The sequence below is a fragment of the Aulonocara sp. 'chitande type north' Nkhata Bay genome, linkage group LG1 (assembly GCF_057382095.1).
Source record: "Aulonocara sp. 'chitande type north' Nkhata Bay isolate Kocher_YH1m ecotype deep benthic linkage group LG1, A_spYH_male_GT1.1, whole genome shotgun sequence".
Lineage (NCBI taxonomy): Eukaryota > Metazoa > Chordata > Actinopteri > Cichliformes > Cichlidae > Aulonocara > Aulonocara sp. 'chitande type north' Nkhata Bay.
In genome coordinates, this window is record NC_141344.1 from 11,539,537 (window position 1) to 11,553,906 (window position 14,370).

The following is a 14,370-nucleotide window of genomic DNA, read 5'->3' on the forward strand; positions in this document are numbered from 1 at the left end:
TTTGCAATTTTTAAATTATTACTGCCACTAATAATGACAATAGTGCTTTGAAAATTGTTATTTACTTGGTGTGAAGCTGACTCATCACTATTTGCATTAGTTATTTCGTTTCTGTGTTCTGCTGTGATCGTCACCTTTTCCACACTGAGCAGGCTGATGCCGATTTTCTTTTTGTGCCTTTTTTCAGGAGTCAGGACCAGATGGGGGGGAGAAGATGAGTCTGGCGGGTGATCCCACTCCACCTATCCATCAACCTGGAGACTATTTCCAGCATCCCCTACAGAATGTCAAAGCCTCGCTGAGCAGAAGACGAGTCCATCATCTTCTTTCGAAGACTTTCCCTCGAGTTTCCATCAAAACACATAAACACATCATGTGCCATTATTTTCTATTGCCCGTCCTCCCTTTCTGTCGACGGAGGGCCACGCGAGTGAGTGAATGCAGTTGAGTGGGTTGTGTTCTATGCAAAAGAGAAGCTCTATTTGAGAACTACAGGATGTGACAGGATCCTTTCTCTGTCGCTGAGATCACTCTGTATGGGTAGTGATGGGGCATGTGCCAGAGATCTCCTGTCTAATAGGAAGTGAGACACTTAAAGAGATGACCCTGCCTCAGTTGCTATCACTGTCTCTTGGCCAGGGAGAGAACTTGGCTCTCCCATTACTCCTGCACTTGCTAATTAGCGTCTGTCACTGGAGTAACTTGTACCTGTCAGTGTGTGCCGCTCTCCTATGTTCAGTAAGTTGAGGGAATTGAAATTGAATGCCAGCTAAGCTCCAACAAACTGCAAATGGTGCATGGGATACACCCTGATTTCCTCACTGACCTGACTGCCTTGTATGTAAGAATTTTTTTTTTTTAATGAAGTCAGACTATCACAGCTAGCTTCTACAGCTGGTGTTGAAAGATTTATCTCGCCCAGGCCAGGGGTTGTGCAGGTTGTTTTATTGCAGTACTTAAGTAGATTCCTATGCAGTACAGGTATGTCCATGTATGAATGTCAAAGCCATTTGTGTTTGATAACCGAATGCCTATTTACATTAAAGAGACAAGGTGAAACTGGCTGGTCATTGGTAATTATTGGTCCAGTTCCCAGGGCCACTGTGTGTTCGTTCAGGCAGAGCAAGGTCGAGAAGAGAAGACATTTCTTCTCTTCACTCACAGGATTAGCCACGCAGTTCAAATTTGTCCTTCCACTTTTCTATTAGTTGATATGTCTGCCGACTACCCTATTCTACATAATGAGTAAAACATGAATTATGGTCAAAGTAACACAAATATTTCATTTACATGCAGATCAACACTGACATGTTGAATTGTTCCCAGTTAGACGCAGTCCTATTTTGGGCCTAATCCCTCTCTGTTTGCAGATGCTCAGTCATCCCAAACATTTTACTTGTTTTGAATAATGGATTTTCTCTGTGATTGTTTGTTCCTGTCATATATAAAATAGCTACCTTGTATCAAGTCTGACTTGTAGAAGTGTTGCAGAAATACCTTCCCAGCACACCTAACCATACTGATACCCATACGGCATTCACAGGAACATGCGTGCACACACTGTGTCCTTTGCTTAAGCTGGCTGAGACTGTTGACCAAACCTCAGGTTGTGCCCAAATGCGCAGATCTCTCTGTACAGTAGCCCTTGACCTTGCTGTGTGTCCTTATAGCCCAGACACCCGCCTGAAATTAAATTACAGATTAGTGGCTCCAGGCCCAAAGAGGGGTTTATTTGGTTGGCCCTTCAGTGAAGCGCTCATTTTCTCATTCACAAACTGGAAAAGATGTTGTGGGATTTAAGGGAGAAAATTCCAGTCTTGAAGATATTTTCTTTCTTGTGACAGCGAGTGCTGCAGCCAGTGGTCACATAAAATTGAATTGTCTGCAAAGATTTCTAAATCTTACATTATAGGAGGAAGTGACAGAGGCTCAGCTGAACTCTGATGAAGCGTCGTCTCAGTAGGTCATAGTTACTTTTTGACCGTCCTGAATAGGATTTAAAAAAAAAAATAAAAAATTATTTTAGGGAAAACAAGAAAGGCAAATGTTACGCTAATTAAAAATTATATTCACTTCCAACTGCATTCACATACAGTTTGTTTGAAGGCAGAAAAAGAAAGTGTGTTAATTATTTTAATTAATTAATGTATTTATTTTATTAGAAAACTGCCTCATCTGGCTAAATTAGATGACCGATGCTCTATATTAGCTTTACTTACACAAAACTGATTTTTGTCCCCATCTTCTAGTACTTCTAGTACTGTTGCAGTAGTGCTAATACTTATTACAAAAAGATGATAAACCAATGATGCATCACATCAAAATTTAGACTTGTTTGGCTTTAGATTGAAAAAGAGTTCAAACTGTGAGACCTAAATCTCTTCTGGTGCATAGACTCATGAATATGACCAATAATAATAATATGGAACCTTTGTATAGTAAGTAGCATCTGTGATTTCAAGCAAAGCATCCCTGCTCGTGCCAGCTTCTCATTTGGCAGTGCAGTCCAGTTGGCATACTCAGTCATTTTAAAATTCTTTGTACTTGTTTTTTTCCTTTGAAATATAATCTTTTTTTTTAAGAGTTGAACGCTCCCTTTCATCTGTGGTGATGACTACATGTTACAGTTACCATGCTTGGAATACTTCAGAGGTGACACGAGTGTTTATGAAGTCACTCAAACACGAAATGAGGCACACTGATTTAGACGAATTCTGAATTGGGACAAATTCAGCATACTTTTAGATGACCTAACAGTTGCAGGTATTCTACGTTTCTACTTTGTCAATCTGCAAAGGCGTAGGAGAAACAGCTGAAGTTCTAGTACATAAGGTTTAAATAGTTGTGACACAGGCACACTTCACACCTTGTATATACTTATATGTTGGCTGTTTGTCAAGTCAAAAAGGAAAAGAAAACTTCACAATGAAAATCCAGTGAAAAATGTATAAATGTTGCTGTCAGTGCAGACAAGATGAAACCGTAACTTATTTAAAATAGTATCTATTTTTCAAAAAGCTCTCCCTCTTTTACTTTCCAGAGCACAGCGTGCCTCAGATTGTGGTCCAACCCCACAATATATTTATGTAAGCACTTCTGCTACTCCGCATTTAACTTAATTTGAACATGAGGTTCTAGGAAAGTAGTAATTTAAATGGGGACAGCTGTGCTCTTTAAATTTTAGTACATGGTAAATGCTCTTTTGGAAATGTACTTTCTATCCCTTTTGTTTAACAGATTCTTCTGCGTAAGCATCCTTTCATTACAACATGAATAATTTCTGTCACATCTATCAAAAGTAATGAGTCTAATAGGAAGAGGCAAATGGCAAATTCACCCTTTCATAGTTACTGGTGATTTGTATTCTGTTTGTGATGAAACACCTGAGGCCAGTGACTCCCAGTCCAAGTACTCTGGATCTAGAGTTCGGCTGATTTCAGTCTAATCATGAACTGATTCACACCAGGGACTGCAAGTGACTGCAATTAAGTTGGCTGTAGTAAAGAAAACCAGCTCTGCAACCAGGATTGAAGACTGCTGTTTAATTGGTTTATTCATGGAACCATGGGACAGGCCACTTCATCACAAGTTATCAAGATGCATGTAAATAATTTGTGCTCTAGCCATCGGTCAGCTACCCAGAATTTAAGCATAGCGTGTAAACGCCTACTAAGAATTCAGCTCACTGCGAGCGTCCTTGCATCATTTTTACGATCTGCTTGGTTTGTTCACCACTTAAGAAGAAAACACTGCCAGCATTTTACACTGTGTTTTATTTCTCCTGAGGAGGTTCAGCAGTGCATTTTGTATGCAGAGGTTGGAGCAAAACATTAAACAGGCAACTGCTGTGGTGTTTTACCAATATGCACTCTTGTAAGCTAAGACCAGCACTTCAGGAACAAAGCTGCTAATGGCTGTGATGTTTGATGAATTTTTGAGATGCCATTCAAACCATCGGCCTCCATCAAAATCCACAAAAGCAGGCTTAGTATTGTGTCAACTTCTATTAAAAGTGGCTTTGTGTTTATGTTAAATAGTAATCGAAATCCAATACATTGCACAACCAGACCAGACCTAGAAAGTACTTGAAGTTAACCTGAGCATAATGCATAATATATAATGTGTAGTGTAAGTGTAATGTTCTGTCAAAAGGCTCAACATGTTACTGCAGCTTTAAAAACTGCTACAACAGATAGGTTATTTAATTAATAACAACAATGGATTTTAGAGAATTTGAATGTAAAATACTGACATTTTTATTATACAAGTCAGGATGCTGTGTACACAAACCCAGCTGAACCATCTTGTTAGATATTTGTTAAAAAACAAACTCTTCAGGTCATAGTTTGTGTTGTGGATTTTCAAGGATGCATACCCAGCTGCGTCCTCAAGGACAAAAGAGTTTTGAGTTGAGGTTTTGAGGTTAGATCAAAATTCCTTGAATGGATCATTATGTGAAAGTGGAAGAGGAAACACGCAAACAAAATAAATTACTTGAAAGTAGCTGAATAACACTTCTCTGTGAATGACAAGCAACCTTACTGGGCATGAAATGCCAGTGCAAGGATTTAATGGAGTCAGAAAATCAAGGTTTTCTATTGGGGGGGCAGAAAAGCCAAGCTACAATGAAGGAGAACAAAAAGAAGCTTGGGTTGTCAGAAGTAAAGCCGTATTCCGAATTTTTCAAGAATACGAGCTGTGAATATGTACTGTAAAATCTTTGAAGGGATTTTTACACAGCTTTTCATAGTTTTCGTAGCTTTACTGTTCAAAATATGACTAATATTTACAGAAAGGAATCGAATCAGGGATTTATACAGCACTTATTGTGTTCTTTGTACCAGGGATCTGTGGTAAGATTGAAATGAGCCTGAAGGCAAAGCTCTTGATTTAACTTGGATAGAAAATAAATTTGAAGATTCAAGACCAAAAGAAAGAAAAGGTATAAGGGGGGATAGGCTGAGGATATCGGATTTGAGTTGCACCACTGGGCTTTTGTTTTAAAATGAGCCAATTGAGGCCTCCAGTCAGTGGCCTCTACTGAATTCTTCCCTGTGGAGTCATCCTGAGGATATCCAGCTGGGAGGAAACCCACCTGGGCAGACAAAGAGCATGTTAACCTGGGATGGTCTTTGGATCTCCCTAGGTTCTGGGGTACGTAGCTGAGGATAAACACCACGTAACTACTAGAAGTAGATAATCAGTAAAAATGGATGAATCACTGGAGCCACACACTCAAGTCTTTGTGTTATCCTCTGTTGTCAGAATTGTGTTATTGGCTGCATATGTACACTGCTCAAAAATAAATAAGGGAATACTTTTGGCATTAATAAAATTAACAACATGTGCACTAGAGGGGCAACAATTAGAAAACCCCCAAAATAGAAAAGGTTTTGCAGGTGAAGGCCACTGGCAGTTTTTCCCTACATATTTTCTCTGACTGACCTCCAGGATGGCACATTAATATGTGCTGGTGCCAGAAGGTTTGCTGTGTCTCCCAGCACAGGCTAAAGATCATGGAGAAGATTCCAAAAGACTGGCAGTTACTCTTGGAGAGCTGGATAGCTGGCCATAAAAGGTCCCAAACCGTCAGTAGGACTGGTATCTGCTTCTTTGTGCGAGGAGGAACAGGACGAGCACGGCAAGGATCCTACAAATGGTCTGGTATGAATATGAATGTCACTGGTATGAATATTTCTGACCAAATAATCAGAAACCTCATTAGAGTGGCCTCATTAGGGCCAGTTGCCCAGCACTGTGGAGCCCAACTGGCTTTTGACATAGAATAGCAGAATAGGCAGGTCCACCACTGGAGACCTGTGCTTTTCAAAGATGAGAGCAGGTTCACCCTGAGCCTTTGTGACAAACGTGAAAGGGTCTGCTGCTACTACTGCACATTCACCCAATGTATATAATATTATATATATATATATATATATATATATATATATATGTGCACTGCCTGGATTGATTACAAGAAGGCCTATGACTCAATGCCCCACAGCTGGATACTGGAATGCCTAGAATTGTACAAGATCAATGGGACCCTAAGAGCCTTCATCAGGAACTCAATGGGGATGTGGCGTACAACACTAGAGGCCAACTCCAAGCCCATAGCACAAGTTACCATCAAGTGCGGGATCTACCAAGGAGATGCTCTGTCCCCACTGCTGTTCTGCATAGGCCTGAACCCCCTCAGTGAGATCATTAACAAGACTGGCTACGGATACCGACTACGGAACGGAGCAGTTGTCAGCCACCTCCTGTACATGGATGACATCAAGCTGTATGCCAAGAGTGAACGAGACATCGATTCACTGATCCACACTACCAGGCTATACAGCAATGACATTGGAATGTCGTTCGGACTGGAGAAGTGTAGTCGGATGGTAACAAAGAGAGGGAAGGTAGTCAGAACTGAGGGGATTGAACTACCAGAAGGCAACATTGCAGACATAGAGGACAGTTACAAGTACCTGGGGATCCCGCAGGCAAATGGGAACCATGAAGAGGCCGCTAGAAAGGCTGCAACCACCAAGTACCTGCAGAGGGTCAGGCAAGTCCTGAGGAGTCAGCTGAATGGTAAGAACAAGATTCGGGCCATCAACACATACGCCCTGCCCGTGATCAGGTACCCTGCTGGGGTAATAAGCTGGCCAAAGGAGGAGATAGAAGCCACTGACATAAAGACAAGAAAGCTCCTTACCATGCATGGAGGGTTTCACCCCAAGTCCAGCACCCTGAGGCTGTACGCTAAGCGGAAGGAAGGGGGCCGGGGACTGGTGAGTGTCAGCACCACAGTCCAGGATGAGACAACGAACATCCAAGAATACATTGGGAAGATGGCCCCAACTGACCGAGTGCTCAGTGAATACCTCAGGCAGCAGAAACCCAAGAAAGAGGAGGGAGACGAGGAACCATCATGGAAGGACAGGACCCTGCACGGTATGTACCACCGGCAGATAGAGGAGGTGGCTGATATCCAGAAATCCTACCAGTGGCTGGACAAAGCTGGACTGAAAGACAGCACAGAGGCACTAATCATGGCAGCACAAGAACAAGCTCTGAGTACAAGATCCATAGAGGCTGGGGTCTATCACACCAGGCAAGACCCCAGGTGCAGGCTGTGTAAAGATGCCCCAGAGACAATCCAGCACATAACAGCAGGGTGCAAGATGCTAGCAGGCAAGGCATACATGGAACGCCATAACCAAGTGGCCGGCATAGTGTACAGGAACATCTGTGCCGAGTATAACCTAGAAGTCCCGAGGTCAAAATGGGAGATGCCCCCAAGGGTGGTGGAGAATGACCGAGCTAAGATCCTGTGGGACTTCCAGATACAGACGGACAAAATGGTGGTGGCTAACCAACCGGACATAGTGGTGGTAGACAAACAGAAGAAGACGGCCGTAGTGATCGATGTAGCGGTTCCGAATGACAGCAATATCAGGAAGAAGGAACACGAGAAGCTGGAGAAATACCAAGGGCTCAGAGAAGAGCTCGAGAGGATGTGGAGGGTGAAGGTAACGGTGGTCCCCGTGGTAATCGGAGCACTAGGTGCGGTGACTCCCAAGCTAGGCGAGTGGCTCCAGCAGATCCCGGGAACAACATCGGAGATCTCTGTCCAGAAGAGTGCAGTCCTGGGAACAGCTAAGATACTGCGCAGGACCCTCAAGCTCCCAGGCCTCTGGTAGAGGACCCGAGCTTGAAGGATAAACCGCCCGCAGGGGCGTGCTGGGTGTTTTATATATATATATATATATATATATATATATTAGGGGTGCAACGATATTCATATCGATATTGAACCGTTCGATACAGTGCTTTCGGTTCGGTACGCATATGTATCGAACAATACAAAATTTGTAATTTATTTTATCAACTTTCCTTCTGACGATGCTGTCTGTGTTGAGCGCTCAGTGAATCTGCGTTCGACTACTCCGCCTAGGCTGCACTGTCGAGCGCAGATCCACTGAGCGCTCAACACAGACAGCATAGTCAGAAGGAAGAGCGCAGGGCAAGCTAGCGAGACAGAAGTTAAGCGCTCCTTACAACATGGACCTCCCCCACCCTCATTCAGATCTGGCGTTTGGAATTATTTTGGTTTTCATGTGACATATGACCCTGAAGGTAAGCGAGTCATGGACTAAAGTAAAACAGTATGTTGGATGTGCCATGCAATGCTCAATTACATGGGTGGGAACTAGTGTGTTAGCGCACTTAGCTCGTTAACGTGTTGGCCGTCTAGCCCCATGCACAGGGGATCGGTGGTAGCTCGTTAACGGAGATTTGCCGTGTTGTGGCGTTAAGGTCATTTCAACGAGATTAACCTGAAAGCACTAGTGGGAACACAACGAATATGACTGCACATTTACGCCGACATCATCCTAGTGCAAAGACAAGTGGAAGCAGTAAAAAAACAAGCAAGCATGCTACTAACTTTAGCCGAGTCATTTAGACAGCTGTTTAATATGCTGCTGAGAATATAGCCCAGAAGAAGCGGATAGTATAGCTTTTATTTTGGAAAGAGACATTTCTCTGTAATAAACTCTCTTTTCCAAAGATGAGTGATTCCTCAATCAGATACAGGGCTCGCAATATCGCTAGCCCGACGTCCTGGGGCTAGCGATTTTTTCAGTCGGGCTACCAAAATCTTTCTCTGCCCTGCCCGTCGGGCTATTGTAGGAAGGAAAAATATATGTCAATGCTTTTGCATTCTTTCAGAAATGTAGCTGGGTAATTATGTCATTGGCATCGGTGAGCCACTGTCAATATGTGACATATTGAAATCGCGTTTGAATTTGCGCTTGTTTTTTTGCTTTCACTTTGCAATCACCGAACTGTGTATAGAGAGCGACAGCACTGATCTGTGAGTGATGATAATTTGTGCACCAATTCCTCTGACATCGTCTTATTAATTGTTAGCTTACTATGCAAACATGACAAGTGAAATCTCCCGCAGCTTAAACATGTGAGAGGTTGATCGCGCAGAGAATCGCTGAGCTTATGTGAGTGAGCGTGTAAAAGCAGCACGATATATATTTTAGTTCTGCTGAGCCAAATAAGACAGGTCAGGGTGAAGAAGTGACAGCCAAAGAAAAGCTTACCACAAAACGGAGAAGTTATGACAAATCAGACTATAAGGCAAAAAGAAAGTGCAGCTTTATGGTTTCATGGACAAAAGAATTTCTGTGGCTGCAATATGATGAGCTAAATAACCAGGGCTGCACATAAGTGGTCCGCAGGTGCGCATTCGCTGTCAAAATAAAAAAAACACGCACAAGGGTTAGGGTTAAATTTAAAAACTGTACTTTTGAGTTAAAATATATATTTATAATTTTAATAAATGACAAATTAAAAAGGCATGAACATTTTTTTGTATCGAAAAAAATATCGAACCGTGACACCAAAGTATCGAACCGAACCGAACCGTGAATTTTGTGTATCGTTGCACCCCTAATATATATGTGTGTGTATGTATATATATATATGTATGCGTGTATGTATGTTCTTCCTCTACACCCCCCCCCCCAATTTTTTTGCACATGTCGAGGAGCGTGTCAGGCTACATTTCACTGTGTGTTATACTTGTATAACTATGCATGTGACAAATAAAGAACCTTGAACCTTGAACCTTGGAGAAGCTGTGGAAAATGCATGACCAGGTTAGTGGTGGATCAGCGATGACGTGGGAGCTAGCCAATTCAATCCTGACTTTCATTAGGTATCAGGATGAAATCACTGGACCCACTGTCAGACCCTATACTGGAGCAGTGGGTCCTGGGTCCCCCTGATGCACAATATGCAGGCAGTTCCTAGAGCAGGGGTCCCCAACTCCAGGCCTTGAGGGCCGGTGTCCTGCAATTTTTAGATCTCACCCTGGGTCCACACACCTGAATCAAATGATTAGTTCATTACCAGGCCTCTGGAGAACTGCAAGACATGTTAAGGAGGTAATTTAGCCATTTGAACCAGCTGTGTTGGATCAAGGACACATCTAAAAACTGCAGGACACCGGCCCTCAAGGCCTGGAGTTGGGGACCCCTGTCCTAGAGGATGAAGGAAGTGATATTGTTGACTGGTCCCCAGACTTGCCTGACCTGAATCCAGTACAACACCTCTAAGACATTATGTTCATCTGACACCATCAGGTTGCACCTGAGACTGTGCGGGAGCTCAGTCATGCCCTGTTCCAGATGTGGGAGGAGATCCCCAAGACACTATCCATCGTCTCATTAGGAGCATGCTCCAGTGCTGTCAAGCACGCACGCAAGCAAGTGGGTGTTATAGAAACTGAGCACTATTTTGCCTATCCTGACATATCTTTTTTTTTTCACTTGGATTTTACAGTTGCTTTTGAATTCCGCCCTGTGTAGGTTGGTCATTTTCATTTCCATGGTTCCTAAAACAAACCAAAGTGTTTTTTGAATTTGAATTTTGAATTGAACATTACCCAGTCCATATCAATATATATCAAGTATGGTCCCCCACCCGCACTGACATCTCAAAGTGTTTAAAGCATTTCATTTATTTATTTATTTATTTATTTATTTTGTGTCCCGTTTGGATCTTTAGCCATCAGAATTATTGTCTTAAGGCCAAGAAAGATGCCAAGCGGATTTATTTTACCATTTATTTATTTTGAGCAGTGTATTTTTCCCTGCTGTGATGTAGTGTATGTTAATCTTTTGCTCAGTTATTTCCATAACATGGCTCTTGACAAGTTCATTGTCTTTATCAATGACATGACAGATATTTTTGTAAGGAGTTTTGCAGTATCAAACATGAGATTGCTTTGAACAAGCAAACATACAAAGCTGCAAAAGTGACATCAAAGAACATTTTTGTGATTTTTTTATTTTTATTTTCCACGTAATCAGCAACAGTGAAAAGTCTAATACCTGACATGATGGTGAGTTCTGATGTTTTTGCTCTTCCAAGAAGCACTGTGTGCCCCATTTTCTGCATGCAATTAATAGTATTTGACTGAACCTCTACTTCCCTGAAACACACTTTCACATCCAAGTTATTTTTTGTTGAGGTAAATACTTAGACAGGTGCAAACTGCACCTGACCATATTTCATGTTTGGTACTTGTTTGTTTGAAATCTTGGCCACTGAATCTGGAAGCGAGCCAACCTTTGGATCCTCCAAAACAGAATGAAATGGCTAAATCCCCGCTGCTAACTGAACTCGACATGCCAGTTCATCAAAATGCTGTCATTTGCCAAACGAATGTGTGAGTCAGGGAAACATGCCGTCTACACCAACATGAATGTGCCTTTTTTCCCCACTCACAAGCTGCTGATCAGTGAAAATGTACTGTGGTTTAAGCAATGCAGCCTGGGTCTCTGAAGCAACCAATAAAAAGAAAAGGTGAGTTTTGTTATTGTTTGTTTGTTTTATTTTGGTTTTCAGTCCTTTATACATTACATAATATACTACACATTAAAAATATGCTAATAATCTGTTAGTAAAGACAGATTATTAGCATTATTATTATTATTATTATTATACAGTGACCACAGAGAGATAGAACATACATTTTATACATAATCACAAAACAACAGACATTTTACCCATGACTGACTGTGACACCTTTCTATACTTTTCTAGTACTCGGGTGGATTCCCTTTTTGTTCAAAACTACCTCAATTCTTTGTGGCATAGATTCAACAAGCTCCTAAAAACATTCCTCAGAGATATTGGTCCATAATCAATAGCATGAACAGAATGGATAGTATCACACAGTTACTGCAGATTTATCAGCTTTGTCACGATGCTAATTTCACTTTCCACCACATCCCGAACCAAAGATGCTCTACTGGATTCAGATCTGGGGATCATTTGAGTACACTGAACTTGTATTAAAAACTATAAATCGAGATGTTTGTGACATGGTGCATTATCCTGCTAGACACAGCTTTCAGAATATGGGTATAGTGTGGTAATCAAGGGAGGTCAGTGTTTGGAGATATATAGAGAGAGATATTGGAGCTATAAAAGAAAAATCTTTCCTTAGGTTTACTTCAGGGTTTCATGAGTTTACTGTAAGGTCCTGTTTATAATTTGGTTTAGCAGTGTACCAAAGCACATGTAAATATAAATGAATTGTTGATTAAAATAATGACATCACTTTTAAGGGTATCTGTAAGATAGGCTGAGGTAGCTTCAGCTGTTGCCTAAACTTTTTCAGGTTCAAATGTCGCAAATCAGAGTCTGTTTTACATATCGTTAGCTTCATAGCATAAGTGCCTAAGTCATTGACTTAGTCAAATGACTTAGGCAATTATGCTATGAAGCTAACGATATGGTATTTGTGTCATTGCAAAAGCCTCTTCACATTTGTCTAACATCTCTCTTGTGAATACTGGCATTCCGATTTTTTTTTTTTCATGAGGGTCTGCAAATGTGGCTCTAAAGAGTGTCCCCACTAACTTCTATAACTTACTAATTAACATAAATGGAGATGCTTTACCGAATAACCTTTGTCAGTATTGTACAATAAATGCACTCAGTCAGTGTTTCCTTTTCTCTACTGTGTGCAGAATTGAATATAAACAATTTAGATTTTAGTTGTATTTCAGTTGTACTCTACAGTGTCTCCTCTGGGTAAAAGTATTTAATAAATAATGATCAATCATCAAGTGTGCTGAACAGCAAATAAGTAATGACACCCTTGTGGTCGGCCTATTGAAACTGCAGCTTTGACTGACTCCATATTGCATATTTGATTTCCCTCCTAAATTCTATTTAGAATTTCATTACCTTTAATAAGAATGAAGTGATATCATGCTAGATTTTATTCCCTTTCTAAAACAACTTCTTCAAATGTGCTGAAGTAAATCACTTGCCCAAACTTGGGAAAACAAAAGACACTGCATAGGCAGAGGCTTATTTTAGTAACTGGAACGTGTGCTTTGTCAGACTCATTCTGTTGTGCTGGGCTAGGCCGTCCCTAATTAAAGTGTTCTGCTCTGTAGAGCCCCATACTGGTCCTGAGCATGCAGAAGCTGTCTTATTCTTTCCATCCATCACATCTACTGTAATTACTTTTGTTTACAGTGGAGGAAACGGCAGCTGTCTGATTAGAAGTTATTGGGGAGATAACTCATAGGTAATTTAGAAAGAGCGCTTAGCTTCTCTTCTGGATGCAGATGAATCATCATATGAAGGGCGGGGACGATGTTGAGACGATCTTGGAGAATGACCCTGACAAACTACCACAGTGCTGTCAAATTTCCAAACCATTTTCCTCTGGAGTTGTACCTTGTTGTGTTCTTCCAGTAGTAGTCATGATGGCTTCTCTTTTCCTGAGGCAGGAATAAAATCTTTGCAAAGTGCAATTAGTAGTGCTCACTCATGGGGTTTTTTTCCCCTCACAGAGTGAAAGGATGTTTTTTTATATTGTTTTGAGGGGCAATCTTAGCTCTAAGAATTTTATGATTTTACTGAGATAGAAATGATGGAGGATAACAATAATCAGTTTAAACTGTGAATTAAATGCATATCAACAAACAAAACACCCAGCACGGTGCAGCATTTGTTTTTAGTATGGAATGCCACTTGCTCTTTTTGAAATATGCACTGCATGGGTATATATTACAACAGATTTATCAGAAAAACATACCTTTGGGTCAACAGACACTGAGATTTCCATTACTGATATCGAAAATCAATGTGCAGTATCAAAATGGAAAATTGATACTGTAATATCTACTTCCAATACGGGAAAAACGATACTGCAACAGCAGTATCTTATTGGATTTTTTTTTTTTTTTTTAGATCCTGCTGCAATTTTAGAAAATGCCAAATACCTCCAATAGATATTTTTGCAGCTTTCACTCGTGCATTACATATATCAGATAGATGATGATGATTAAAAAACCCCAAACAAAAAACATGAAGTGCGGATGATCTGGCATGAATTATCAGTGATGTAACCTGGAGTCAGCAAATGTTTTTTCAGCATCATACATTCTCTCCCAGGTAACCCAGACGAGAATCATCCTACCCCAACTTACATCCCAGTAACAGTTGTTCACAGATGTGCCCCCTTGATCCATAGCCATCTAGTAGCTTTCTCTGCAGCTTCAGTACATGATTTAATGACCCTCCTTTTATCTTGACCAGTGATGCCTATAGAATCACCTTACAGAGCAAATGTGCAAATGCTTGACAGCCCATTGCCACATTCTTGCAGGGGTTCACCACCGTTTCCTTAACAATGCATCAACAAGTTCCTGACACATTTTCTGGGGTAGTGTTAATTCCATTCTTTGGTGGATTCAGATACAATGATCATAACTGGGTTAACTTCAGCTGCTTCCCTAGGGTCACTGCACTGAGGACCTAATCTTGAAACAAATG

General features: G+C 41.2%; 1 protein-coding gene across 1 annotated transcript in view; it reads left to right on the top strand.

Moving 5' to 3' along the window:
* Nucleotides 1-1,059, top strand: part of cd276 (CD276 molecule) — a 72,065-nt gene extending 71,006 nt beyond the window's left edge. Inside the window, exon 8 of the mRNA XM_086269730.1 lies at nucleotides 188-1,059. The gene's annotated coding sequence lies outside the window, so the exon portion shown is untranslated. The remainder of the gene's footprint in view (nucleotides 1-187) is intronic.
* The last annotated feature ends 13,311 nt before the right edge of the window (nucleotides 1,060-14,370 follow it).